Source organism: Triticum dicoccoides, chromosome 5A (assembly GCF_002162155.2).
Source record: "Triticum dicoccoides isolate Atlit2015 ecotype Zavitan chromosome 5A, WEW_v2.0, whole genome shotgun sequence".
Taxonomy (NCBI): domain Eukaryota; kingdom Viridiplantae; phylum Streptophyta; class Magnoliopsida; order Poales; family Poaceae; genus Triticum; species Triticum dicoccoides.
The window spans coordinates 654,997,810-655,022,907 of record NC_041388.1 but is presented as its reverse complement, the minus strand read 5'-3'; positions in this window follow the sequence as shown (position 1 = coordinate 655,022,907).

The following is a 25,098-nucleotide window of genomic DNA, read 5'->3' as shown; positions in this document are numbered from 1 at the left end:
CACGGTAAAACACCAGTCGACGACTTCTCACATCAGGGAGCAGTGGGCTTTTACAGGCGGAGTCATCGTGACTAATTGCTGCCGCGCCTGCTCCCGTCAATCAAAAAATTAAAAATCCTATCGCGCCTGCTCCCGTCAATCAAAAAATTAAAAATCCTGTCGCACCCAAACACCAGAGCAACGCCGCGGTGGATATTTAAATTTACCTGCCAGCAAGTAGATAAAAAAGGGGTGAAAAAACAAATGTGGTGCCGGCCTAGCTAATCGGTCGAACTAGCCCAACTAGCTAGCCACCATGCTTCACTGATGTACTCGGCAGGAAAGGTGGACTTTCGTGATTTGACGACTCATTTACTTGCTTTGGCGCTACGACCGAGGAGGACCCAGAAAACGCGTGGTAGGGCGTCCCACGTCAGGAAGAATATATGCGTGCACCACCCAGGAGGACCCTGAAACCGCGCGGTAGGGTGTGCCACGTCTCGGCACGAAGGGAAAATGTGCGTGAAAAAATATACTATATCAGACGTAGTACCTATGGTTCGACCTCGGGACCCAGCCAGTCGGTTGAAAACACCCCACTAGCCACACAGCTTCATCATGCAAACGTGGCACGGAGGATAGATGTGGTTAGCTCCGTCTCGACCAGCCACAATGTCTCTTGTTCTAGGCGATTCTTCTATTTTCCAAGCTTTTTTTAGTTGTAATAACACCACGGCAAGCTAGCGTCGCTCTTCGTGTGTGCCCGTGCAAAGTTAGACGACGAAGAGAAGAGAGATTGAGATCGCAGACCTGGGACCCACCAGTAAGTGATACAACGGTCATGCACGTGTTGACGAGGCATCCCCTCTACTCTACTCAATGCAAGTACTGTATAAAATCAAGTTATGGGACAAAGCCAACAACCATTCGTTTTTTCAGGCTATCGACTTACGCTTTGTAGTCCAGGTTGTAGTTCGAATTTCGTATTTCAGATTTGTTAGCTTTAGGTCCAAATTTTATTAATGACAAGTGGGACCCCCATGTGTTGTTCCGATATTTCAGTGTAGGATGGTTTTTTGAACAAACACTTTGCGCGGTTAGACAAGTAACGGTACGAGTTACACGTATTTTGCAAGTCTACGAACAAAAATGACAGCGGCATAGAATATCACATCCACCCCGCAACTTAGATACTATGGTGATATGAGTTTTTACACCGTTGGAAGTGGGATCCAATGGCTTGCGAGTAGTCTTTGTAATTATGCGCAATTTCCAATTTCTCCAAAGGTTTTTTTGCAAATAAAGCATTCAGGCCTTGTGTGTGCCGCTGCATCTTCGATCCAACGGCTCCCCGGTGCTCATATTAGGTGCTCCCCGTAGCTTAATTACCCGCTACGGTGATATGAGCATCTAGGTCGTATGATCAGGATAAGATGGCACATGCGTAGTACTTGTACTTTCTGCGCATTTCCCAAACTCTATCAGCCGTATATTGCAAAAACATTCAAACCTCCTACTGTGGGCCATTAGATCTCAGTGAACTCGTATCACCATAGAATCTACGGTGTGGGAGCACCTCATACTCTCCCGAGCGAGAAAACATAAGGTGCTATCGCAGCTTGGATGCTATGGTGATACGAGCTTGGAGGTCGTTTGATCTGAGATCCAATGGCATCTGAGCAGTCTTTGTGCTTGTAAGCAGTGGCCGAACTCTTTTGGGGCTTTTCTGCAAAAAACCATTCGAACCACCGAGGAGGTGTTGGGTCACAAATCCAACGCCTCCGAAGAGCTTGTATCACCAAAGCGTCTAAGGTGTGGTAGCACATGATATTCTTACATACAGGAGAATATGATGTCCTCCTTCATATTAGATGCTACCGTGATACGAGCTTCGGGGTTGTTGGATATGGGATCAAAGGGCATCTAAGTAGTTTTTGTACAAACTGTGTGCAATTCTCAAACTCATCAAGGTTTCCTGCAAAAATATTAAGACACATCATGTGAGCTGCTATATCTCAGATCTACAAGCTCCAAGCAACTCGTATCGGCATATAGCATCTAAGGTATGGGGGCACATGATATTCTCCCGGGGAGGAGGGGTGGGGGTGCACAACTAATCGGTGGTTGGGAGGGTGGGGACAAATATAATCTAAACAACCCTAAACAAAGCTCCACAATTTTATCTAAGGTCAAGGGGTTGACCCCCGACAATCATACCTCCGCCTAAACACAACATTTGCATGTACTGTAGTACTAGACTTAATATTCATGTTTTAGTTTCATGTTCATTTTAAATATTGAACTGAGGACCATGGATGTCTTACATTTTACTCCCTTCGTCCCTAAATATTAGTCTTTTTAGAGGCTTCAAATGGACTGGCACATATGGATGTATATAGACATATTTTAGAGTCTAGATTCACTCATTTTGCTCCGTATGTAGTCACTTGTTGAACTCTCTAAAAGACTAATATTTAGGAATAGAAGGAGTATTTTTTAATTCGCGTCATACATGCATGGTTTGGAAAAATAGATGCACTATACTTATTGGATTGTTGTTTTGTTCGTGCGTGTGTGTCTCTGTGTGTGTGTGTGTGTGTGGTCATATGCTTGATACATACAAAGTTTTCTCACCTCCATATTGTTCATCTTTTAAATTTGAATTTGCATTGGAAAACTTACTAGGGATACCATGAAATGTGAAATCCACGTTGAGATCACTATATCACAAACTCACTCTAATTCAACAACTCGTCATAAATCAATTACCACGTTGAGATTAGTATTTGCAGGAAAATACGGGTATTGTAATACACATAGATTCGTTCGGTAATTTAAAAGGTTCCTTTCATATTCTCGAATGGTAGGATCCAACGGCGTACCAGCCAGACCTTGGCTCGTGTTGATCCTTAAAAAACGGGCTCGTGTCCTTTGGTGGCGTGCGTGGTACGCACATTAGGCAACCCCAACCAGTCGAGCCTCGGCGTTTCAAGTCGAAATATCTGGCGGCCAGAATTCTAGCCCTAGGAAATTCCCCTCATGTCCCCGGTCCATAATGACTACCGATGAACAACGGAGGGATGCTTTAGTAACTAGACAACGTTACCTATTGTGCCGAGCACGGTTCAATTCCCTCGGTCGGCGCTCGTCAAGGTCACCCGTCAACTGCATTGCCTAGTACTACTACACTAGGATGAGCACAGAATTGAGCCCGTTTGTTCGTGCCTAGTACTTGAGTTAATATATCAGGAAATGCACTGGTACGGAGGGATTATCCTTTTACTCTGCATATATAACTTGTTTGAAGTCTAACTAAGCAAAATGTTTGACCAAATCCTTTCTTAAGAAATACAACAGGACAGATGTACGGCTTGAAAATTTATTGCATGATGTAGGTTATGATATTGTTTCGAATCCTGGATCTTAAATTTCAGAAAATCCAAAAGTGTGCATAAATTCTTGAAACTAAGCATGGTCACGTGATATGGCACAAATATTACTTCATAAGTTTTTTCTTCAATTTGAGACAAGCTGCTTATGACAAGTTGCACAAATGAAGAGCCAAGGTATTTTGGAACAAAGACCTGTCACATTAAGGCGAATGCTTTCACTATTGAAACCGTGGGCGTTTACGTGCCACCACGAGTCCCCGCTTCTCATCGGCAGGTGCCGTCCGAGCAAGCATGTGAGTCGATGGGAGGCGTGCAAGCAGATCGTTGCGCCGTCTGTCAGGGAGGCGTGCGAGCAGACCGCTGTGCAGGCTCACCGGGAGGCGAGCCCTTTGACCAGGCTCCGCCGCCCATCGTCGTCCCAACTGCTCCCACTTTTAATGTTGCCGGCGCCGTAGTTTAAAATCAACCCTGCACTACCCGGTATCGCTACAATCCTCTATCTTCCTCTCCGATTCTCCTGTCGTCTACCTCCAACAAGCCTGACCTAAACGTACGCCATGCCGCATCATGATGGTCTGCCCTTAGTGTTCCAGTTTCCTGACGAAGACACCCAGCCGGAGTCTCAAGAACATAAGGCGCTTTGGGACGAGCTTGAACTGGCCTTGCGGGAAGACGCCGCGCCTGTCCCCGCTCTCATTCCGGCTCCCGTCACCCCGACTACGCCAGCGCCCATCCCTGTGCACCTACCAGCGCATGCGCCTGTGCGTGCACTGACGCGCACGCCCGTGCCGGTGCCCGTGCACCTGCCAGCGCATGCACCTGCGCATGCACTAAAGTGCGCGCCCGTGCCGGTGCCCGTGCACACGAATGTCTCCGCACTACAAGAAATATGTCAACTTATGACCTTCTGTCAGTGACCCTCGAAGAATTGGTCATAAATTTATGACCATTTTAGACCAATTGGTCAAAAGCTGTTCAGGGGGCTCCAAACCCTAAACCATTGCGACCATTTTGGTCAGAAAGGTCGTAATTTCCTTACACGAAATGGTCACAAAGCAAACAGTGTTAGTCCACTGCCTTATTTCTAGTTGTTAATGACCAATATAGATGGTCATAGCCTTGTAGATTGTGGTGGGTTGTGATGACTAGGCGCCATCTCATCAGTTTTGCCTATGTGTCATGTCCATGTGGCAGTTTTTGCCCTAGGTTGTGAAGCAACCTATATTTCTATCATTCCCAAAATTCCCAAAAAAATCTCATAAATTCTTTGGGGCATATCTTCATCAAATATGTAAAAATCCTTCCTTGCCTAGTTCAAAACTAATTCAACAATATTCATTTTCCTATTCTGTTCACAACAACACTTTATGAAGGAAGTGCTATTTATATATTCTTGATTGCCCTCGGAATTTTTGGGCACTCTTTCCTATCCAAATCATTACCGCATGACAAAATTCAGCTCCATTTACCTAGCAAATCTTCTTCGGCAAATTTCCAAAGTTTTTGTCCACCTAGAAGCATTGTGAAGGAAGTACCTTTTTTATATCTCTAAATGACATGAAATTTATACAGTTCCTTCATATGTCCAAATTATCACCCTCCTCCAAATTGCAGCTCAGTCAAATCATCTATGTGAGCCTAGGTTCAATTTATATTTTATGGCCAAATTGGCACGTTGCAAAGCAAGTGTTATATAGACCCCTCCTATTACCCTCAAACTTTTCGGGCACTCTTCCATACCCAAATCATTGCCACATGATAATATTCAGCTCAATTTTCCTAGTAAATCTTTCTCGGGAAATTTCCAAAGGTTCTACCTCGAGACAAGCTTTGTGAAGTAAGTACTAGCTAGGCTTACCCAAATGATCTAAAAATTTACCAGAGCATGACCATACCTAAGTAACTTATCTACACCAATTTTGAGCTCATTTCATTCATCCAATCTCTCTCACTAGTTTTCCCAAGTTTCTGTCCATAGAAGAGCATTGTGAAGGAAGTACTACTTTGGCATGTCCAAATGGTATCAATTTTCTACAATGCTTTCCTATGCCCAAATAACCATCCTTCACAAAATTTCAGCTCACTCCATTCATTATTTTGAGCCCAGCTTCAACATTCATATTTTTGTCCAGCGTGGTACTTTGCAAAGCAAGTACCACCTAGGATCCTCCTTTTGAGCTCAAAATTTGTGAAGACATTCTCCTTAGTAGATGAACATCCTCAGCCAAAACTCACGCCCATTAGCCATGTGCATTTCCCGTACCGCTAATCAAACACTTGGCTGCTAATTCATGTTTGAGCATCGATCGGTCTCCTCGTGAGAATCTTATGTTGTAATTTTCTTCCTAGCACCAACCTGGGGAGTGCCCAACCCACTAGACATGTCTAGGCCACCCAGAACACATGGCAACGCCACGGTCACGCGGTGACCACGCGGCGGGCATGCGAGTTTACGCGCTCTAGAGATGGGGCCCTTGGCCACCTCCCAAACCTCGACGTATCGCCACCAAACCATGTATTTATGATTAAATAGGTAGTTATGTACCTAGAAATGATTTTTGGAAAAAATAAATAGCAAACTATGAGGCAGCTGCAGTTCAAATTTGACCCGCTTCCAACTGAATCGGCGGAAATTTGTCTTTTTCACGAGAGGTGGATCAAAACTTTTTACACCCAACCATTTTGTCAATTGTGCATTAAATATGTCCTAGTATTTTATAAAATTGATTTGGTCCAATTTTGCAACAATTATTTGGTAGTTCCTTCACAAAAAAACCTCCTTTCGGGCACTCGGAAAATGAAAAATGGTTTTTTCGTCCAAAGAAAATGAAAACTTCCTTAGGCAACATTGTTTGCCATTACAATATGCACCCTTGTGCAAAATATGAGATCATTTGAACAAACTATGCCACGAATGTGGCCATAAGATTGATCATTTGGCTTGAAAGCCATGAATCTTCAGAGATGATAGCTCATTTTTTAGAACACTTTTTTAAAATAATTGTCGTATTACAAGTTTGTTATTTTTCTTGGGAACTTGGCCACATATAATGACACAATGCGAAGGTTTCCCAATTTTTTGAATTTTTTTGAATTTTTTATGCCCGTTTCAAAATGCGGTCAAAACGGCGGGCTTGACCGTTCCTAGCTAGTGGTTGAATCTTGGAAAAATTTTGGTGTTTCTCTAATTAAATAGATACTTATGTACCTAGAAATGATTTTTGGAAAAAATAAATAGCAAACTATGAGGCAGCTGCAGTTCAAATTTGACCCGCTTCCAACTAAATCGGCGGAAATTTGTCTTTTTCACGAGAGGTGGATCAAAACTTTTTACACCCAACTATTTTGTCAATTGTGCATTAAATATGTCCTAGTATTTTAGAAAATTGATTTGGTCCAATTTTGCAACAATTATTTGGTAGTTCCTTCACAAAAAAACCTCCTTTCGGGCACTCGGAAAATGAAAAATGGTTTTTTCGTCCAAAGAAAAAGAAAACTTCCTTAGGCAACATTGTTTGCCATTCCAATATGCACCCTTGTGCACAATATGAGATCATTTGAACAAACTATGCCACGAATGTGGCCATAAGATTGATCATTTGGCTTGAAAGCCATGAATCTTCAGAGATGATAGCTCATTTCTGAGAACACTTTTTTAAAATAATTGACGTATTACAAGTTTGTTATTTTTCTTGGGAACTTGGCCACATATAATGACACAATGCGAAGGTTTCCCAATTTTTTGAATTTTTTTGAATTTTTTATGCCCGTTTCAAAATGCGGTCAAAACGGCGGGCTTGACCGTTCCTAGCTAGTGGTTGAATCTTGGAAAACTTTTGATGTTTTTTTGATTAAATAGATACTTATGTATCTAGAAATTATTTAAAAAAAATAAAGAGCAAACTATGAGGCAGCTGCAGTTCAAATTTGACCCGCTTCCAACCGAATCGGCGGGAATTTGTCTTTTTCACCAGAGGTGGATCAAGGCTTTTGATACCCAACCATTTGGTCAATTGTGAATCAAATATGTCCTAGTATTTTAGGAAATTGATTTGATCCATTTTTACAACAATTATTTGACAGTTCCTTCACAAAAAAAATTCATTTTGGGCACTCGAAAAATGAAAAATGAATTTCCATGCAAAGAAAATGAAAACTCCCTTAGGCAACATTGTTTGGAATTCCATCGTCAAAGTTTGTTCTTTTTACCAGGAATTAGGTCACATATAATGACACGGTGCAAAGATTTTTTTTTTGAATTTCATATGCCCGTTTTCAAAATATGTTCAAAACGACGGGCATGACCGTTCGTAGCTAGCGGTTGGATTTTGCAAAACTTTTGGAGTAAATTGTGAAGCAGTCGTTGTTCAAATTAAACCATGTTCCTGTTGATTTTGTAGAAAATAAATGGTTGAAAATAGCTAAAATATAAAAACTGCATCAAGTTCGTGATCATTCAAACAATGTGGTCTAATTTGTGTGAAAATTTTAATAGTGCCATTTTGCAAGATATTCTTGGTAGCTGCCTCACAGAAAGTCATGTTTTTAATACTGAGAAACTAGTATTTTATATGACATATGTATCAAACCAATCAGGACAGAGAAACACTCTTCCCACGGATCACCCCTCTCTAACCATTCTGAGCCATCAAAGCCAAACAGATCCAACGTCTCTCAACCCTCCTCGCTTTGGTCCAAATGGATGGAAATTTTGGGTTGAGAGTAAGCGCGCGCGCGCCCAAAAGGCTCATCCCGCCCTCCACTTTCAGAACTGAACCTAAAACGCAAAAAGAAGGAAAGAAAGAGAAAAGCAAACCCTACCCCGACCCACTCCTCGTCCCACCCACCCCGATCCATCCCCTCCCTCCCACATCGCCGCCGCCGCGACCCACACACCGCCTCGTCCCTCCCACAGCTCATGTCGGCGGCCTCCTCCCTCCCATCTGCTTCACTCCCACCTCAGGCGCCTCCCCACCCTTCCACCTCTCTCTCCCACAACCCTCTCTCTCTCCCGGGACACATCTTCGCCACCACAGGTGCCGACCGATTCCGGCGTTCTCCAGCGACTCCCGCCACCCCGCAACACCGTCCCGAGCTCGCCTCGCTCCGTTGGATCTTCCCCCTTGCAGGATTCGCTGCTCCCGGCCTCCAACGCTCAGCCGCAACCCTCCCACTAGGGTTTCGGGGGCGACGACGCCTCCATCGCCGGCACGGCTCCGGTGACCCCTCTCTGACATCTACTGCGCCGCCACACGGGGCTCAACCTCCTAGTTCTTCTCCGCCCTCCCTTGCCCCCACCCCACCCACAGCCTCACTCACAACACACCTACCACACGTGCAGAGCAAGATCCAGATGGCGACGGAGCTGACGGCGGACCTCCCCAGCGGCTCCTTCTCCCCCTCCCCTCAGTCAGGTGTGAATCCTCTCCTCTCCTCTCTCCCCTGCAAATTTCTGCAGCAACCAGGCAAATAACTTCAGCTGCCTTCTGTTTTCCTCCAGACCTCGGTGCAGGTTTCTCGGCGGTTGACGGGCAGACATGGGCGGCGGGGAAGGGGAAGAGAAGCCCTTCAATTTCCTCCAGATCCTCTGTTATGCGTCCTCTCCTCCTTCCCCATCTCTCTCACTCTTTGGTTCCCATCTCCATCCGTGGATTATTAGTGGCTCAGTACAAGCTCGCTTCGCCTTCTGCAACCTTACAGTCAGTCACGGGTGAAGGGGACTGATTACGTGTGCTGTTTTTTTTTGCCCGCTCGCTTGCAGAGGGAGTCATAGCCGAGAGGAGCCGCCGGCGTCGTGGTGGAGACGATGCTCTACCCCATCGATGCCATCAAGACCAGGCTTCAGGTGAAGATGTGTAGTTCAGTCTCTGATTTTGCTTGTTTGCAATGCAATGGCCGGTTAATTAGACCCCATAACCTGCTCCCAAGCAACATGCTATTTTAAACTGAATGCACAACACTCAAGGATGCCATTATCTGACGGCCCGCTGTATATTGTACTGCCTGCACTGGATGCCATGTCGGAAGCTGGTACAAATATCTGTTTCCAATATGGGGAAACCACAAAAAAGTGCATACCTATTTCCAACTTTGAATGACATTCTGTAAATCTTTGTTCCAATATGGCACAAATCGTTGCATATAATACCTATTTTTCCTGTAAATCTTATGAATACTCCATGCTATGTGCGACTGCCAATTTGAGCTTTCTATAATCAGTGAATATAGCAGTTCTCCTGTTGTTATTCAAATAAATAAATCATGCAAGTGGTAGTATAAAAAGACCTGCTTGCATAAACCTCTCGGGGACTATTGACATCTCATTATATTCTCTGCTTCCACTTATATCCTGAGCATGTACTCTAATAGTTAGTTCCTAGAACATGACAATGGATTGCTTTTCTTTATATACCCCACTATCCATACCCCCAGGTATTAGTAAAACTATGAGACACCTTATGTATATTGTGTTAGATTAGTGTGCAATCTTATTAGAAACATCTGAATGCTGAGGCTATTTCCTTTATACTAAATCTTGCAATTCTTGGTTGCGGCTTCTGTTTTTTCCCTTGGTACCCACTCACGGCCGCCTTCTGCTTGTGCTTCTTTTCTCAGGACGATGGTCTAGCGGCACATGGCGCCGAAGTTGAGCCTGGGCATGAGGAGCTCGCCGCCGTTCCCCACGCCTTCCTCCTCTCGCTCCTCCCCTTCCAACTCCCCACATCGACGACTAGCAACGATTATACTACTATTGTGTTTGGGTGCCTAATTGACTGATTGCCCACCGTTGAAAATTTTGTTTATATATATAAAAATCTTGAAGGTGCCACAAACTGCCAATAATGATGTTGATTATTCTCCAGTGAATGTGAATGAGAATGTATCATTTGTCTAGAGATGGAGTCTGTGGAGATAGAATTCATTAGTTTTTGGTGTATTCGTCTAGAGTTTATTTAGCAAAGTTCAGAAACGCAAACAACATCAGTTCATTAGTTACACTAAGCATTTGCCTGCCTAAGTTGTATTTAGACCAAAATTTGCTAATAGACACCCCCCTTCACAGATCTGCTATTTTTTGGCGTGCACATAATATGTATGTCTTGACAGTTTCCGGCAGTTGTGTTCTATTGTTTGATTAAATGAATCAAAACCTGAAGGAGATCTAGATTAACAGTAGAATCACATAGTTGTAATTACCCGAGAAATTTTAACAGAAGCTCACTGTTATGTCCTCCATCGGGCGATCTTGTTTGTTATCGCAGTAGAATTTGGTGTTCTTGAATAAAATGGCGCTCATTTGCATCATTGTATTTTTGCAGAGTTTTAAGAAGAATTCTGGTACGAACGCACTGACCGTATACTTGTACATGTGCAGCTGAGGAACATCATGTGGGCTACTTCCAAGCATGATGTGTACGTGATGTAGAACTATTCTGTGATGCATTGGTCGTCCTTACTCCGCAAAGGAAAAGAAGTGCTCAACGTGGCAGGCCCAAATCAGGTGATCTACCACAGAGCGATGTGATAGTCCTCTATCGTCGGAATTTCGGTCAATCTCTGATCCACTGTGTGACCACACTGTGCAGGATATGCAGGGAGGTCGGCCCTTGTCCAGGGGAAGATCAGCACCATGACGGTGAAAGACAACCTCGCCAGTGCCTTCTAGCAAGATTTCAATCATAATTTGTGCATACTTGTTTATGATATGTGTGTGCCTCCATCAATCCTCTTTGGCATCATAGGATACAAGATACCAAGACTAGCAGTTCTTGTCTTGCTTATGTTTTGTGATCTCAGCTTATCTAATAAAACTGGCAATTATAGGATACAAGATACCATAACTACATAACTGGGGTCATTTGCGTTACTGTAGTTGTGCCGTCTGGCTAGTGGGCTAATATGGGAGCCACAACATGGCATCCTTCTCCATTGTAGATCCATTGTATTTGCATGCTGCTATATTATGTCAAGTTGAGTGAAGCAAACATATCCTGGTGTGTGTGTGTGTGTGTGTGTGTGTGTTAACATCTCCTAATGCTCCTACCAGATTTCTGACTTTGGCAAATGATTTGACTCCTCTCACCTGGCCTAGGAGCAACACCACTGCTGATGAGAGAAGATCCTTTCCCTCAATAGATTAGCATCATTCCATTCTTACTGTGTAGTAGAATTGGTAGTGATAGAGTGGGTGAATCTATGTGATGTAGAGATACACTAAGAAAATGCAAAAATATATATTAGTTCCGCTAATGCTTACCAGTGAATTCAAGTCTCCTTATTTGAAGGTCCAACACTTGTGCATACTGATTTGTGTGCTTTCTAGTTTAGGGAGGAGCTGCATGCTCTGTACCAGCTCATCCTTGTCCTGCTCGAGGAGTAGGAGGAGGGGCGCATCTAGCCAGCCACAAAGGGCCTGCTCTGTACGACCACGTCATCGGCCTGCTGCAGCATCGAGTTCAATATGTCAGGTGACCCTTCCTATCCTGATGATGTCTAGTAGATAGTTTGATGTATACCTGCTGCTGATTGATGCTCTTGTGGTTAGCATTATACTCCTGGAATCATATTCTACTATATCTAGTGTTCTTGTGGTTCTCGAAGATGCATCACAAACATCTAGTGTTCTGATATAAAATTGGTCTCTAAAATATGTTTCTAAAATTGGTCTCTAAAATATTATACTATACCTATTGTTGATTGATGCTCTTGTGGTCTCTTGAAGTTGGTTGAATCTGTTGCTTTATCATATATTTGGTCCAACCAGAATCTGTTCTTGAAGTAATCAAATATTATACCCACTAGATAATTGGTCTCTAACCAGAATCTGTTGTTGTTATTGTGTCATCTGCTGATTACTTCTTCTATTAATCGCCTAGTGCTCTTGTTAGTGAGATTCATCTAGTATTTTCTTTGCAAAGCACGGAATGGTTTTGAGTAGTTGATCATTGCTTGATGGAACCTTCATGTCGTTAGCTTGCACTACAGTAACCAGATGCAATCCATTTTTATTAAATGCATTCTGGTTAGGATTTTGTCGTGGCTGTTCTGTTTCCTATAGATCTAGATCTGGTCACTACTGAAATTTCATTCTAGGACTTCATCATGTGATTATTAGTTATTTTTAACCAATGCTATTCCTAGCATGTGTACACTCTAATCTCTAATGATGTTTGTCTTTGTGTTCAGGAGCTTGAGGTCTACAAAATTTGAAGATCGAAACCATATAGCTCTACTCAGCAAAGAGCCGTCTCTTCTGTTTGATTGTAATAGAATGTAAATATTGCAATATTGTAATAGTAGGCATATCTGGGTTGTAATAACTATGTACAAATTGTAGTAGACTTAGTGTTATTTGACGTACTACATCTGTACTGTTCCATTTGAAATAATGATTATGTATGTGATTTGAAAACGTGTGGAATGGAAACCTGACTTGTGGGATCCACTTATGAAAACAATCTGAGCATTTTTGAATTTTCTGTCAAGTGGGCCCAATGTGTGAGCAGATGACAAGTGGGACCATCTCCAAAATATAATGGCCCAAACAATGTTAAAAGACCCGGCCCAGAAATAAATAAAAGGCTGAAATGGGCTTGGCCCGTGTAACTTACAGAAAAAAATACATTAAAAGGCCGAATTGTTGGGCTAGGCCCATGTAGAAAACCGAATTGGACCGGGCTGAATCTTGTGCCACATCAGCTTGCCACGCTGGATACCTACGTGGCCTGGAGAGGTTGCTAGTGACCAAAACGCCACAGTGGACATATTTTGGTCATAAACGTTTGCGACCATTCCAGAAGAAAGGTCGCTATAGTCAGTTTACGACACCCAGCTTTTGACCTTATGTTTTTGGTCACAAAAAGGTCATAAATGGAAATTTGTGACCATTCAGTGACCAATAGTGGTGGTCATAAGTTGACATATTTCTTGTAGTGCCGCTGCACCGTTGACAGCGCATGTCCCCACGCGGGTGCCAATGCCCCCTTAGCGGCATGGATGGTCGCCGTCGACCGCTTCCTTGCACCAACGCCAGTCGCCTCCTCCCGCCAGTTGACTCGCTCCAAATTCCAGAACATTTTTGCCTTCCTTGAAGCTAGGCCAACATCCAGGAGTACGCCAACAACGGCGCAAGACGCCGCCGTCGCCGTCGGTCAGTGGCCCGATGTCGGTGTCAAAACCGGCGGATCTCGGGTAGGGGGTCCCGAACTGTGCGTCTAAGGCGGATGGCAGGAGGCAGGGGACACGATGTTTACCCAGGTTCGGGCCCTCTTGATGGAGGTAATACCCTATGTCTTGCTTGATTGTTCTTGATAATATGAGTAATACAAGAGTTGATCTACCACAAGATCAGAGAGGCTAAACCCTAGAAGCTAGCCTATGGTATGATTGTTGTTCTTGGTCCTACGAACTAAACCCTCCGGTTTATATAGACACCGGAGGGGGCTAGGGTTACACAGAGTCGGTTACAAGGAAGGAGATCTACATATCCGTATTGCCAAGCTTGCCTTCCACGCCAAGAAGAGTCCCATCCGGACACGGGATGAAGTCTTCAATCTTGTATCTTCATAGTCCAACAGTCCGACCAAAGGATATAGTCCGGCTGTCCGGATACCCCCTAATCCAGGACTCCCTCAGTAGCCCCTGAACCAGGCTTCAATGACGATGAGTCCGGCGCGCAGATTGTCTTCGGCATTGCAAGGCAGGTTCCTCCTTCGAATACTTCATAGAAGATTTTGAACACGAGGATCGTGTCCGGCTCTGCAAAACGAGTTCCACATACCACCATAGAGAGAATAATATTTCCACAAATCTAATCTACTGACGTACCCCGTAGTGTGACATCACACCACAGCCAGGTCTTTATTTGAATTGTTTTTCATAACCCATCTCAGCGTGTTTCGTGAGGCGGTTTCCTTGGCATGTCTTGTCGAAGCAGAGATCGTGTCCCCTTTATCACGGGATTCTCATCAATACGGACGTGGGTAACCCAACCGTGCCTATGGGTAGGACTCCTAGATCTTAGGCAAGTCCCAAACGGCCACGAGGAGGACGCTTGATATTCACCCTCTTTATAAAGGGGACAAGGCTTTTTCCTCTCGATCTTAATCGAATCCGCCTCCCGCCTTGAGTTCCAACACCCAAAGCTCAGGTTTAGGCACTTCGGACCTTCAACTATGTCCGGATACAACCTTCAAGGTCGGTGGATGCCTTCCTCCATCACGGAGGAGGACATCAAGAAGTTGAGAGAGGCCAGATATCCGACCACCGAAATTTCGCATCGGCTGCCTGCCCGAGGGCAAGTCGTCCCTACTCCCGAACCCAACGAGAGCGTCGTGTTCGTCTCCCTCTTCCTCTGAGGACTAGGCCTCGCTCTGGATCCCTTTGTTAGGGGTCCTATGTTCTATTATGGGCTAGATTTTCACGATCTTGCCCCGGATTCCCTTCTTCACATTTCGTCATTTATTGTCGTATGTGAGGCCTTCCTCCGCATTACCCCTCACTTCGGCCTGTGGCTCAAGACCTTCGATGTGAAGCCGAAGATGATCGAGGGGCAGCACACAGCGTGCGAAGGCGCTTCAATAAGCAAAATCGCCGACGCTCCATGGCCTGAGGATAGCTTCCGAGAGGTGTCTGGATTGTGGCAGTGGGAGTGGTTCTATATCATAGCTCCCCGAAGTGCCAAGTGGGTAGCTGCCCCCACCTTTCGCTCAGGCCCCCACCACCACTGATGTCATGGATCAGCAGGGGGCTGAGCTGGGGTCCAGCCAAGGACGTGCCAATACTGCAAAGCCGTATCCGAGATCTCTTTGAGAGAGATTTCAGTCTGGTTATGGTAGTGCAAGTTATGCTAGTTCGTCGAGTCCAGCCTTGCAAATGTCGTCCCCTCCGCATGTGGGAGTTCAACCCAGAGGGACCGCGAGCTATCCAACACTTCCTTGGCATGACGCCCGAGGAGATGTACAAATTATTCTCCGGACCACAAATAATGTGTCCGGACATCACTGAGGATGCAGGTCTGAGATGCAATCGCCCGGATACCCAAGTAAGTAGCCCCGCATCCGAACACACTGTCCATTTATTTATCGCAACATCGCCCTAAAAAAGCCGCTCTTTGACTAGGATTTGATAGTGAAGGCAAAGTTGATCAGGTGTCCGGCCCCCTCCTTGAGACCTCACCAAATCCCGTGCTAACCAGGATGCTGGAGATCGCGCCTTATCAAGCGCCCTTAGGAGAAGATAAAGGGGGGGACAAGGACGCTAGCACCTCCACGAAGGAGGTTATCCGGGGAGGAGGGACTGAAACTTCCTCTCTCCAGGTAGGAAGAGGACGGCCTCCGAGGACTCAGAGACAATGGTCTCCAAACGGGGGAAGAAATCTTCGCCGGAGGGTCCTGCCTCGGGGGCTACCCCGGACGCACTATGCCCTCAAGGGGATCAGCCCTCCACCGAGCCGTAAGTAAAAGGGTACTTAATAATGAAAATACCTCGCTTTACTTCTGAGGAAAATAACCAAAGCATTTATCTTGCAGTTCGGATCTTAGCCCTTCTCAGCAGAGCTCGTCTTCAGGGGATCTTCTTCCAAAATGATGGAGAGCAAAACGCCTCCCCCTGCCATACTGCCTCATAAGGCGGGCGACACCGAGGTGTCATCGCGGAGGGTTTCTCCTGATCCGGCAAGCCTAGAAGGCAATCCTATGTCCACCCGAAGTCCTCAGTATCTGACTCTTGAACAGAGCCATCAAAAGAGTCTGGCACCATCTGGTGTGTGGTCGGACATACTGAGGGATCTGCTAGAGCGAGCGGCTATCTCAGAAGAGCACCGCATGTTGATGGGTACGGTGATGGAAAGGATTTCATCCGCCGAAAGCGGGTTGCATGAAGCCTTTATGAGTCTACTGACGGGTTTTGAGGTACGCGAAATGATGTACATTTTTGACAGTACCGCACATTTTTAGATGTGCCCTGTGTAGATAGTAGCCCCTGAGACTATGGGTGCTGTCGAAAACGATGGCGCATAGAGGATCATAGTCCTAGGAATAATCGTACCGCCTTAATATGCAGGTGGTGGAGGGTCCGGTGGCCAGCCGGACTGATGAGTTTGCCGAGCTAAAGCGGCAGCTTGACGTGGCAGATGCCGACATCGTACTTGTCAACAAGGGGCTTGACGAGGCACAGGGTATGTGATTCCTCCGGCGACACATGGAAGAGGAGCATGATGCCAGTATCTATAACATGTGTGTGAATGCAGATGGAGCTGCGGCCGTGGAGAACCTTTGGGCGGAACTAGCCTGAGCCAAAGAACAAGCCAGGAAAAGCGATGCGGCTGCCCTAAAGGCAGTTGAGGAGCTGAAAGCCGAACAGGCTGCTCACTGCCAAAGCAAGGAGGAGATATCCAGGATGGCTGTGGAATTGAAGAATGTCGATGACCTTTACGAACTTCTTGAAAAGGAAGATCGAGCGAAGAGGACAGACCTGGAGAAGGCCACGATGGCGACCAAAGACACCCGCTCTGCAATGAGAGCGATGAAGGAGGAGCTGCGTCAAGCCGGGGATATCGTGGCTGGGAAGCCCTTTATGCTGCGGATGAAGTTTGGAGATCCTAGGTACGCCCCTTTGGACCGGCTATGGAGTTCTGCGGATGCATATCTGTACTTAGCGGCGAGTGCTGCCGATGCGGCCGAATACTTCCGAGATCAAAAAGATCACAAAGTGGAAAAGCTGTCCTGGTCACAATTTAACGTTCCAGAGCGTCTGTTTCCATTTACTGATCGATTGGACGAATGGGCCGAGCTGAATAGGTTGTCCGGACTCGCCATGAGGTCTGTTGTGGATCATCTGTGGCCGGAAAGGCCAAAGCCGAACAGTTATTTTAGTTTAGTGCAGCAGTTGCTTGGTGCAGTGCCGCACATCAACGCGATGAAGAGGTCAGCGTGCATAGAGGGTGCATGGATGGCCCTTTCCCGTGTGAAGACATACTCGGCGGAGATGGAGGCCACCGCCATTGCAGCCCAAGATTCGGACGAGAGTCGAGTACCAGCCGAGCACTACTTTCGAGAAGTTCTTGAGGGCACTCGTTCAATAGAAGCGCAGTGCTCGAAGAATATTATGTTCTAATGACATGTATTCCCATTGAAAAACAATGTTTTTCTGAATTGTAAAGGCTATTTTATACTTGTGCCTGAAAGAATTATAATACCTCCTGTGCGGTCGTTTATGTATATATGTATATAACCTGAAAGATGGCAGTCGTCGGCTTCAGCCCCCACGCATATAATGCGGGGGTGCTCGTAGAAGACGCATGTTCACACTTGATCCAACATCTTGGTCCATTAAGAAGGTGATAGCGCAGCGAACTTGGCAATCGGACTATAATGCTTTAACACTTTCACTAAGCCAGAGGAGCTTGACAGTGGGACTACTATATAGCCCCTGGTGGCTCCGCGCTCATCCGAATTCGGGGCGCGTACATGCCTGGCCGGGAAACGGCCCTTCGTTAAGGCGGAGAAATCCCGAAGATTCCGCTAGGTCATCGAGTGGTTGACCAGTCTCATGCTATATCATGACAGTCAGTTTTCGGCTTTCTCTACTGAGGTGCTCGTCCGGATGAACCAGGGCACAATCACAATAGTTCTGCTGGGGCCGCCTTAGTCGATAGAGCAGAACGTAAGGTAGCAAAACACAGGAGCTGGGCAAACCCAACATTTGACCAAAAACATGATTCGGAGCTGATGCATATAAGTCCAAACTCGCGACGCCGAACACTCCCTAATGTATTGGGTCTTTATGATGTAAACCGGGCTAAACAGTGCCCTTTGTAATAAGCCCCTGGTGTCCAGATACGTGCAATATTCTGACGTGGCCACATGCCAATATGTCAGCATCCTTCTCAATTGTGCTGAGAATCAGGGGGATGTGTATCAACAAGAGACAGTAAAAAAAGGTTTACCAGAGTCTTAATCTAAAAAGAATCCTTGGAACGGGTCCCTGCTACACGTCTGCGCATGTGTCTCAGTTGTGCCATATCCTGGACGGGTGTAGCATGATGGTCATCTGTAAAAGAGAGGAACTTAGCTGAAAAGTCGTCGTGCAAAAGGTAGGTTATACTAAATAAACCATGTACAGTTCAAGATGAGTAAAGTTGAGCCTAATTGTCACTTGTTTACACGCGTTGAGCCCCTTGTATTGTTATAGGGGTATAGCCATCAAACCTGTATCAATTATATATAGCTACACCGGACTTGTCTAACCGCGTCCGTGGTCTTAACGACCTGTCAGATGCTCTAGTTGATGAGGTCGTTTAGTGTGCGGCTGCCAAGGCAGCCGCACGGTCTTCCACGCGCAAGGAGCGCTCAATATTTCCATTTACTGTAATGATGCCACGTGGACTGGGCATCTTAAGCATGAGGGAAGCGTAATGCGGTATTGCGCTAAAGCGAGCGAAAGCTTCGCGTCCGAGTAGTGCTTGATAGCCACTTTGGAACGGAGCGATGTGGAAGGTTAACTTTTCACTGCGGAAGTTATCGGGAAAGCCGAATATAACCTCTAGTAGCAGGGAGCCCGTGCAATGGGCTTCTGGGCCTGGCGTTACTCATTTAAAGGTAGTATTGCTATGGCTGATTTTTGTTGGGTCTATCCCCATTTGGCGGACTGTGTCCTGATATATCAGGTTTAAACTACTGCTGCCGTCCATCAAGACTCGTGTGAAGTGGTATCCGTGAATTATCGGGTCTAACATCAAGGCGGCCCATCCTGCATGACGGATACTTGCCGAGTAATCCCGATGGTCAAAGGTGATCGGTTGGGACGACCAGTGGCAGAACTCCACGGTGATAGGCCCTGGGGCATGTGTCTCTAGGAGTGCCGCTGTGTTTCTCCCCTTCATCACGTGTAACATGTTTACTGTTTTCACTTATGGTGGGAATTTCTTCTGTTCCTGAGTGCTTTGCTTGCGAGGCTCGTCCTCGTCTTCGCTTGGTGTATCCTGCCCCTTGTGTTCGGCGTTGAGCTTGTCGGACTGCTTGAAGAACCAACATTCTCTATGGGTACGATTTGCAGGTTTATCGGGGGTGCTGTGGATCTGACATATTTTGTCCAGAATCTTGTTTAGGCTGGACAGTTCGCCTCTGTTGCCTTTGGAGGGAAGCTTTTGCTGACCTGGCCGAGAGCTTCTGAATCCGGCATTTACCATCATGCTCTTCGGGCTGTCTTCTTTATTCCGGCGATTGTTTTTGCTGCATCGTGGCTTCCCGTTTCCGTCCCTGACTTCGGATGTAATTGGGTCGCTTGTGCTACATCGGGCTAGCCAGCTGTCCTCGCCCACGCAAAAGCGGGTCATGAGGCTTGTTAATGCTGCCATTGTTCTCGGCTTTTCTTGGCCGAGGTGTCTGGCAAGCCATTCGTCTCGAATGCTATGCTTGAAAGCTGCTAAGGCTTCGGCATCCGGACAGTCGACTATTTGGTTCTTTTTAGTGAGAAACCCGTTCCAAAGCTTTCGGGCTGACTCTCCGGGCTATTGAGTTATGTGACTTAAATTGTCTGCATCTGGTGGTCGGACATAGGTCCCTTGAAAATTTGCCCGAAAAGCGTCCTCGAGCTCTTCCCAGCTTCCAATGGAGTTTTCGGGGAGGCTTTTAAGCTAGTGCCGAGCTGGTCCTTTGAGCTTGAGGGGTAAGTACTTGATGGCATGGAGGTTGTCTCCTCGAGCCATGTGGATATGGAGGATGTAGTCCTCAATCCAGACCCCAGGGTCTATCGTTCCGTCATACGCCTCTATGTTTACGGGTTTGAATCCCTCTGGAAATCCATGGTCCAACACCTCATCGGTGAAACATAGGGGGTGTGCGGCACCCCTGTATTTGGGTGTACCGTGGTGTTCGGATTTTTGTTGTGTTGCATTGCTTGCTGGAGCGCGCTTTCTTGGCCCGTAGATGGATCTGGTTGCGTCGTCCTTTTGATGCGCGTCCTCATGTGGATCGCTTACTAGCTTGTGTGTGGCGTCGTTTGCTGCTCTACGTTGGCCACGAGGTCGTCTATCCGACCGGGTGGCTGTTTTGTTTTTTGATTGCGGGGGCTCTAAGGCCTCATCATCGAATTCAGGTAGCAACTTTCACTTCGGGTAGCTCTTTGTGTGGCGACTGCCGCCGTACTTTGATGCGGTGTTGAGTACTTTACTCCATCTAATTCTGAGTATGTCTTGTGCAGCCTTGAGCCTTTGCTTCTGCTTTTTCAGACTCCTCGCAGTGGCAACAAGCCTTTGATGGGGATTTTGTTGCTCTGGGTGCCTGTCCGGTGTGATGTCATCCGGACTGCTATCTTCGCCGGAGACGGGTTGTTCGGTTTGATTCTCCGTGTTGCCGTGGTCGGACGGTGGTGCAATGTCGTGTTTGTCATTCGCTGGCTCGTCCTGCTCTATCGCTGGGTCTATATGATCGATGTTTCTGCCGAGGCGGGATTTGGAGCGGCGCTTACGCCGCCGCTTTGACTGCTTCTCGAGGGATCGATCCTTCATTGCGTCCTTCTGTTCCTCGTCGTCGTTTTCTTTGGGTGTGTCCACCATGTATACATCATATGATGAAGTGGGCATCCAGTGCCCTGTGGGCAGTGGCTCCTGTTCGTCTCCTGCATCGTCGTCCATACCATCGATGTCTTCGGAGTCGGAGTCGAGCATGTCGGTCAAATCGTCGACAGTGGCTACTAAGTGGGTGGTGGGTGGGCGGCGAATTTCTTTGTCATCCGCATCCCAATCCTGCCGGACATAGTTCGGCCAGGACTCTCCTGACAAGGAGAGAGACTTTAATTAATTCAGTATGTCGCCGAAGGGCGAGTGCTGAAAGATATCCGCGAAGGTGAACTCCATGATCGGCGCCCAGTCGGATTGGATAGGCACGGGCACAGGCGGTTTGGAGTCCGTGGCCGGGGAAGAGTCCGGCAGTTCGGCGTCACGCCTCCCGTGAAGGGTAAGGTCGGTATTTGCCTCGATCGCCACTGAAGATGTGGCCTCCGTGACGGGGTCTATCCACCCGTCCTTGGATGGCGCAATGGGCTCCGAATTGAGGGTCAGAACGGTCGCCGGTGCGATCTTCCGAACACTGTCCGATGGTAGAGCTAAATCATGCTCATCATGACCGTGTGGCGCACTCGGCAAGGGCTCGAATCTGCCGAAGATCAAGTCTCCGTGGATGTCGGTCGTGTGGTTTATGCTTCCAAACCTGACCTGGTGGCCAGGGGCGTAACTCTCGATCTGCTCCAGATGGCCAAGCGAGTTGGCCCGTAGTGCGGAGCCGCCGAATACAAAGATCTGTCCGGGGAGGAAAGTCTCACCCTGGACTACATCGCTATCGATGATTGAAGGGGCCATCCAGCCTAACGATGACGACACCGAGGAACTCTCAATGAAAGCACCAATGTCGGTGTCAAAACCGACGGATCTCGGGTAGGGGGTCCTGAACTGTGCATCTAAGGCGGATGCTGACAGGAGGCAGGGGACACGATGTTTACCCAGGTTCGGGCCCTCTTGATGGAGGTAATACCCTACGTCATGCTTGATTGTTCTTGATTATATGAGTAATACAAGAGTTGATCTACCACGAGATCAGAGAGGCTAAACCCTAGAAGCTAGCCTATGGTATGATTGTTGTTCTTGGTCCTACGGACTCAACCCTCCGGTTTATATAGACACCGGAGGGGGCTAGGGTTACACAGAGTCGGTTACAAGGAAGGAGATCTACATATCCGTATTGCCAAGCTTGCCTTCCACGCCAAGGAGAGTCCCTTCCGGACACAGGACGAAGTCTTCAATCTTGTATCTTCATAGTCCAACAGTCCGGCCAAAGGATATAGTCCGGCTATCCGGATACCCTCTAATCCAGGACTCCCTCACCCGACGACACATAGAGCACAGCAGAGGAGCCGCTTCCCACCGCGAGACACCCCCGCTGCCGCCACGTATCTAAATTTGCCATGAAAAATGCTCGGATTGCCATGCTTAAAATCCGAACGTTTATCATTTCCGTTTATTGTATATCGATCGTCGTATAATTTAAAGTCGGAGTCAGACTGAACGAAATGTATGGTTTGATCGATTGAATGTTCTGCTAGAGCCGTATCAAATTAAATATAAAACATCATCAAGCCACATGTATTCCTTGTCATCCAACGACCTAGACTGCTTCAATGTCGACCACTCAACATGTTTAGCATGTAGTTAATTTCATGCCAAAAATAGTGCTAATCACATGACAAGACGCAAATAATATCCTAGTAGTTAATATCCGCATGCACTTAATATACTTCCAAATTAACGTGCATTGCACGTACACACTGACTAGTGATGCTAGTATGTGAAACTGGTGCCGTGACTTGTGAACGCGTCCAGATATGGTCAATGGCAACATCGCCCGCGAGTTCTTCCTGTTTGCCCGTGCGTCTAAACGCGGAAGGGGAGGAGAGAGAGAGAGCACACATGGAACCCACCAGTAAGTGAAAGCGAATAGTACTAAAAATAATATTACATGTTATCCATTAATTAGGTTGTGGTAATATAAAAACATTTATGTGAATAAAGGGGGGGGGGTACAACAAACATTGCTATTCTACGTATGTTGTCTATTGACGTGCGGCTTGAAGGCCCGGTCGCATGTTCGATCCTCGTCCTTTATTTTTTAATTTGTATATGGGTCCAAATTTGTTTCATGACATGTGGCCCCCTCGGTGTGTAGTTTGTAGCACTTTAATTTGTGGGTCGAAATTTGTTCTATTCCAAGTGGAATATCGGTGTGTAGTTTTGTAGCTTATTTATAATAATTAAAGAGAACAACATAGTTTTTTCAATAATACCATGGTGCGACGTTGAAGGCGAGAAAGAACGTGCGAGAGAGCGGTGACCGAGCCAGAGGGAAATCAACTAGGGGAATTGCGTGGGTTGCAACGGTGTTTGGAGTAGTTGTGGGCCGAATGCTACGAAAATATAATTTAAACCGACCGGAACAAATGCCTACACAAATTAATCCAAGGTTGGAGTGCCCCTTGTAATGTAAATAGCTCCGGCTTTGCGAGGGATGGAGAGGTAGTAGCTTCAATGCGTGGAAGATACAGTGTGAGAAAGCTAGGTCAATCGAGAGACATATAGATAGAGAGACAAAGTGAGTGTGGTCCGACATTCATTGAACAAATATATATGCTCTGGAGAGATATTGTCCGATTGAGCTTTTTGGCAAGGGTGAGGGTTGTAAGATAGAGCTTGAGAAATGATCCAGTCACAGACGTGTAGATATATTTTGTGCGTGGGAGGAAGCAAGGCCAACTGATCACATAGGGTCGCCGTGCGATCGAAAGAGTGAGACGGGTTGGAGAGAGTGACCTAGATAGACGATGTGCGTGAGAGAGTATACAATGTGAATAGGTTGAATTGGGCTCAAACATGGTGATATATCGTTTTTGTCCGAGAAAGAGCGAGGTCAATCGAGACATACAGAGAGAGAGAGAGAGAGAGAGAGAGAGATTGAGTGAGCGTGGCCCACCATGAGGTCGAAAGAGTGGCGGCGGCTTGGATGGACTGACCTAGATAGACAATCTGAGTGAGAGAGTATAGAGTGTGTCGATCGAGGCCCGAACATGGAGATATATCATTTGTGTGTGAAATAAAACGAGGTTAAACGAGACTCAGATAAAGAGAGCGAGATTGAGCGAATGTGGCCCGCCGTGAGGAAGAAAGAGTGAGACAGTCTCGAGGGAGTGACCTAGATATACAACGTGCATGCGTGCGCACGAGAGGTTGGGGGCTAGATAGGCAATGCATGTATTTAGCGCGAGAGGGTGAGAGGGAGAGGCGGGGAGAGAGAGCTCGGCATGGGGTGCAACGGTGGGTGTCTGAGGTAAATACATTTGGTAATAGAGTGGAAAAGGGGATTGTGTAGTTGAGAGACTTAGAGATCGAAACATGGAGAGAAAGAATGAACGTGTGTTGGAAACCGATAGCTTCCTAAGGTGGTTAGGAGAGGAAGATTGACCGATACAGAAAGTATGTAGCGTTTGTGCGGGGGGGGGGGGCTAAAACAACATTTGAATGTACATAGTACGAGACTTAATATCGATGTTTCAATTCGGTGTACATTGTAAGATTTGAACCGAGGACCAGGCATACAGGTAATTATTTCGAATTCGTGCCATACTAAGTTTCGAAAAGTTGACATTGACTCAGTTTGTTGTGCTATTTTGTAGGTCATATGTTTGAATCCATCCAAAAGTTTTCTCACTACCATGGTGTTCATCATATACAGTGAAATGTGAAATCCACGTTAGAATTGGAGATCGCTACGTGACCCACACTCTAATTCAAATAACTAACTATGTGACACACACTCTAATTCAAATAACTAATTATGTGACACACACTCTAATCCATTTTAGCATGGGTACCGTTTCGAATTTTTTTAAAATAACTCCTCATTAATTAATTTATAGTACTCCCTCTGTTCACTTTTATAAGACCTTGAAGACATTTCAGACAATGTGCAAAACAGTTCAATTTAAGTTGTCTGAAACGACTTACAAAAGTGAACGAATGGAGTATCTCGTTTCGAATGACTAATTATTGCAAGGAAAACACAGGCATGGTAATACATACAAATTCGTTTGGAAATGAAAGAAGATTCGTTTGCATTCTCAAATGTAGGCGCACTAGGTAGACCAGGGTCGTGTCGGGGTTGACGCTGCTTCGGTGCCTTAA